The sequence below is a fragment of the Papaver somniferum genome, chromosome 7 (genome assembly GCF_003573695.1).
Source record: "Papaver somniferum cultivar HN1 chromosome 7, ASM357369v1, whole genome shotgun sequence".
Classification (NCBI taxonomy): Eukaryota; Viridiplantae; Streptophyta; class Magnoliopsida; order Ranunculales; family Papaveraceae; genus Papaver; species Papaver somniferum.
Genome location: NC_039364.1, coordinates 198,107,631 through 198,113,791, shown reverse-complemented (window position 1 = coordinate 198,113,791; position 6,161 = coordinate 198,107,631).

Here is a 6,161-nt window from a genome sequence, read left to right as displayed (position 1 = left end):
GCGTTGTCTCGTTGAAGAATTTTGGTGGACAATCGGAAACGTGTACTCATGATGTCCATGCCGCTAACACATTCCTTGGCTTATCTATGTAGATTTCTTTCTTGTAGTTGTGTTTTTCTTGTTTTTTTTTGGTAATTGGATTCTTTTCTATGCTGAAGTGTACAATTTATTACTTGGGTTATCGCTTTTTTTCTTGTATTTGTGGTTTTTTTTTTTTTTTGGGGCCTTTGGATTTTTTTATATATGTTGAAATGTTCAATTTCGTGTATCAACATGATAGTGTTGCCGCTAAATGTTGGGTCATTGTTTAACTATCCAACCTTTGGTTTTTTCCTTTTTTTTGCGCTACACCTATGGTCCAGGAGACCGCTAAAGAAAGCAGTGCTTTGTTTCCTTAAGCAATTATAATTTAAACATTATCATAATCATCATGATAAAATCCTGGAGACCACAATTAGATTTCAAACCGATAACTATTTTCAACATCAACAAATTAAACAGTATCCTGTTTCACAAGTTAACCCAAAATAGAACTTTAGTTTTATGCATTCAACATAACCCTCACATACCTCAGAGATATGCTTTGAACTCTACCTTTTTAGATAGTATCTGCATCTCCAGATGCACTTGTAGCTCCCTTTGCAGGCACTGGTGCAGCGGATCCTGGTACTGGTGCAGTAGATTTTGGTATTGGCATAGGAAAAGGCTCATCTGCTGGTACATCTTCAGGCGGAGTCACCTCTCCCAGACCTGCATTATCTATCACTGCAACATCTGCCTTATCTCAGGCGCCAACATAAAAAAATTCGGGAAGATAACTGCATCAACAGGGAGAGGGATGGAATCATTCTCATGAATTTGGGATTTGACATCCTATGGAACTGGTGCTGCAAAGAACCCTTGACGTGCACCTCCACAAACAATACGCTGATTTCCTACCAGAACCACTCCCTCATTGACAATGGAGCGGCCTCGACGGGGATGCAGAACATACAACACCCATCCATCTTTAACTCCCCAATGCCGATCTCTAGCAGGATGAGAAGGTCCTCTTTTCTGATTTTGACCTCAATCTCCAGTTTCTGCCCTCTTATTCTCACCATCTCCAGACCCACCACCTGTAACTTCATCACCAGTAACAATACCACTACCACCCTGATGCACGCTTCTCTGCACCTTGCCACCACCCCCTTCTGGAGAAGTTCCGCTCCCACCAACTGCATCTTCCTAGAAGATTGGTGGAAAAAAAAATTATTACCTTACATCAGGTTCTTATTAGTAAATAACAAAGCATACTTTTGCAATTCTACCTATAAAACACCTATAATTAACATCTTACTCTCTAATATCATCGTTACTTACCTGGCATTTGGGCAGACTCAATATAGGCTTCTTCTCTTCTTGAATACCTTCAGGAGATTGTTGATCGATCTTCATCTCATTGGAATCCAATTCTTGATACATAGTTTGAAATTTTCTCGACATCAACAAACTATATTCTTGATTGGTTCTGATTGGGAAAAATTGACTGAGAAACTGAAAGAACTGCTCCCTGTTTTGCTTTTATTCTGGATGGGAAGAGCAACAGTATTCTCATGACAACCGTTAAACTCCTCTTGTGGTATTACTATTTTTCGTTCTAGAGATTGGTATTACTTGATTTTACAAAGTGGCAAGACTACTGGCTATTTACAATGGTCTAGTAAAAGTAACTACATGTTATTGGCTCATGCGAAGCGGCATCAAACACTTGGCAGTTACAAAACTACCACAACATCGGGTCGGACCTTAGATACATTTAAATAGTCTACTCTCTGGAGAATCGACCCACTTGGGGACCCATTTCAGCTTATCAAGGCGTTACATACATCTCTGATTCAGATGCTTACTGCCCACATACCGTCCTAGACGCAAGCGGAGTCTTATTCTCTCTGGGCTACTAATTCTTGCACTTTGGGCGAGCCCATAAATATTTGGTGGCAGTCGCACAATATCTCAAATTTTGGCACGGTAAGGGGACACAGTAACGAGGTAGGATTGCAATCATCACACATCGTGGCAACCATCAACCCCAACAAACGGGTAAAAACTCTCCAAAGTCACTTAAATTTAGATTTCCCTAACGCTCTAGTGCCCAGTGGTGTTATATTTGACAGGTTGCGATCCAAAATGCCTTTAGCCAGGGTCGACCAAGTCAACAAGTCATTAGATGACCGCATCAACCACAAGTACAACTACTACAGTATTTCCATTGCAATGGTTATCCGCTTCAGTTACGACAAGGCTCAATGTCATCCCGTGATTTTTTTTTCAAATTAAAGTTAGTTACATCAACATCACCCTCATTGTCTTGTTTCTTACCTATACTACCCCAAGTGAACATAACCTTCACACCTCTTTCCTTCTCTGGTATCATAATGGCCTCCTCCTCCAATTCTAATCCGCCATCCAGTGAGAATCTGGTAAAGAAAATGAACACAACCTTAATCAGGAAGATTTCACATTAGCTACCATGAAAGAAGAAACTGTCCTGATGAAGAAGAAGAAAATAGTCCAAGTTTGGGTATTCACCCAATATCTTTTGTTTTATTGAATCTTAACATCATCCAAAGACAACAAAACATGGATGTTTTCAATTTAGCTATTTTTTGTAAAAACAATGCTGGCAGGTTAAGTGGCACTTATGTTACCAATGCCAACACCAACACTATGTATGGGTCTTAAGTGCCTTATAGGCCTAAGCTTTTCTATAAAAAAAAAGTGATTTATTTTAGTTTGTTATGTTCTTAATGTATATTAGATTAAAAAGGAAATTGGATAAACATGAAAATATTCATTCCATATCTCATTATATTGCTACAATATTCGATGTAAATACCAAAGAATATGTGATTTAAGATAATGATGGAAAACCTAAAAAATTAGGGTTTTCCTTAAAAATATATATAAATTCCACCAAGCATAGAAAAAAATTAATTTAGAGTATTAAGAGGAAAATAAGTTCTGCTAAGAGGGATTGTAGAGATGAAGCTGAAGAGAGGATCCAAAAATGTCCTCGACTGATGGCTGGTCCTCGTAAATTGAGGATTATCATTACTGTGGACGGAGTAACTACTGTTCCTGGTGTTCCTCTCGACGCTGTAATTAGTTCTGTTGTCAGTAGTGTTGACAATGATGATGTTCCTATTTATGTTGATGTTATTCCTGGTGTGCCTCTGGACGCTGTAATCACTAATGTTACTTCTTATGCTGATGTTCCTACTGTGAATGATGATGCTCCTGCTTCTATTATTGATGAAGATCCCTATGTTCCGGATATGGCAGATGATCCAAAAGTTAACAAGCATGATCTTAACAAGCATGTGGATCCTGATGAAGCAGAAAATGCCAAATCTAAGGATGACAAGGCGCACAAGCCTGCTGGTTGGAGAGATCAAGTTCACCTCAGCATTGCAAGAAGAATTGTTTGAAGATGGGGGATGGTTCATTTGATATTTTTTTTTTGATGATAGGGTTTGATTTATCGATTTCTATTTATGGACGCTTTGAAAGTTGTTTTCATTTCTTATTTCGTTTGCTAATTTTGTCATTTAGAAAAAGGTGATGTTTATGAATTCTTTTATTATTTATGTATTGGAATCATGAAATAAATCAGATAATTATTTACAAGTTCACAGACTTTACAGAATGCAATATACTCTTGCAAATTTATTTATTTATGAGGTGTGCATTCTTTTGGAAAAATAAATATAATTAGCTGAAAGAACGGAGGAAATATAGAAAAATACAGATGTTCCCCCTGTAAACAATAAGAATCAATTTATCACTTTAGGTCTGATCTTATTATTTCCTTGACAATACTTTTAACAAAAATACGAGTTTGAACAAGTAAAGTGCTATTGAAAGTAATGCTATACGACGATGTTAATGATAATGATCTTTTCCTGGATATGGATGAGAATGAGGAATCAGACTAATCTGACACATAACCAGATTAATCTGACAAAGAACCAGACTCATCTAACAAGTTCTTTGCTTTTTAAACAAGGTTTTTTATGTGTGAACTTTTAGTTTACGTATTTTTAAATATAAAGCATTTCGTCTGACCATTTTGTTTTCAGTAGTGGTTGTATTTATTTTTTAAGTACTGCACTAGATGCAGGCTTTTTACGCTGATAGATAGGTTGACATTTATGTGATGAATGATTCACGCTGAACTATTATGTTTTCTGGAAATGATGAACATGAAAATGGATGGGTTTAGTTTATTTATCTTTAGTAGCTTACTGTATGATTAGAATAATACATTTCCTACATAGGTGCCACTAATAATTCATACGTTTCCTCCCTAAACCAAGAATAATACAGGAGACAACCCAGCTTAAAATTATTAAGGAAAATATTATTCGAAATAGGAAAGTAATTTTTTTCTATTACGTCTTCTCGAGTTGGTTAGAGATAGGAAACTAAATTTCGAAAATTTTGGGAATTTTTTTTATCATAACTGTCTACGATATATTCTCTCATAAAATAAGTAAACTAACCATATTGGTTAAACATCAAAATTTTGGAAATAAAAAAAGAAAAACACCAAAAATCTTTTGTTTGGCGGGTGACGAAAATGAATTTTACTGAGCGTGATGATTTCAAAAGGAAAATCAATTCCCGCCTGATGGTTTGGTTAAATTCCAAAAAGAAAAAGAAAGATGAGTTCGATCTACTTTTTCAGTTTTTATTACTCGATTCATTCTCTCTATGAAATCATAATTCTACTACTATCTCTAATCTTTACAAGGAACCTACCTCTTCAGACTCGATCTTTGTTGTTGGTATTATTTCTACAACCCATTATCGATTAAATTGATGTTAGATTTTTTGTTCGATCTCATGGAATCAGATGTTAGATCTTATAGGTGTACTAGTTAAAACATGATTAGGGTTTTTATTCTATTACTTCTTATATGTTTACTAGTTAAATCATGATTAGGGTTTTTATTCTATTACTATCTCTAATCTTTACAAGGTATCTACCTATTTAAACTCAATCTTTGTTGCTGGTAATATTTCTACAACACATTATCGAATGAATATTAAATTTATGTTAGATTTTTTGTTTGATCTCATGGAATCATATGTTAGATCTTATAGGTTTACTAGTTAAAGCATGATTAGGGTTTTTATTCGGCTGTATCAAAGAACAAGTTAATGACAATCACGAGTTGTATGATGAGATGTGATTTCATTTTGTTACAACAATAATGTTTTAGGCTTAAGTTACATGCATGAAATATTATAAGATTTAGGTAAGGATCTTTCTTTCATGTTACTTAGTTAGGCTTTACTAGTTAGTTAGGTTTTACAAAATAAAAATAAAAAAACTTAACGGTGCTAATTGTTTTCTACGGTTTTTGTTATTGTTTGGGTTGAATTTTGATTGAGAGTTAATAACTTTACTTTGATCGACGATGTTGTGTCAATCATATATATATATATATACAAGGCTTCTCAAGATCTAATCATTTGAGTCTCTGTTACTTGGCGAGCCTGTAACGCCTGCATTTTAAGTTGCCACTTTTAATAACACCATGTTGCTGGTTGGCCAATTTGACTATCATCTTCAAGATAAAAATGGATAATCATTATGTGGTGCTTTAGTTCTCTTGGCTTTTGTAACAAAAAGTTATATAAGACCGTTTCACCATTACCTTTCGCTTTATGGATAACACAATAATCATGAGGAGATTTTGTGTGTTGCAGTGATGTTTTAGCCTCAAGTTACATGCATCAATGAGTTCATGTTTGTTTTCTTTTCATATAATAGAAAATAGGTGTAACACATATTGCCTATCCTGTTAGTTTTAGATAATATTTTCCAAAATAAGCTCAAATTCCAAAATGAGATGCACGTACCTACACAAATTTTGTCATGGGAGAAGATGATGATTACAACGTGTCCCCAGAGGATGACCAATGGAGTGAACCAGATGATGAGGTGGATTCTGATGAAAAACGATAGAGTTACATGAGACGCATGATGACACTGTACAATCAGATGACGATGATGGTGAAGATATGGTCCCCACTGATAAATTTGAAGAATTAATAGGTAATGATCGAAATCTTGTACTTACTTGTTCCTACTTAAACATCACATGGTTTCA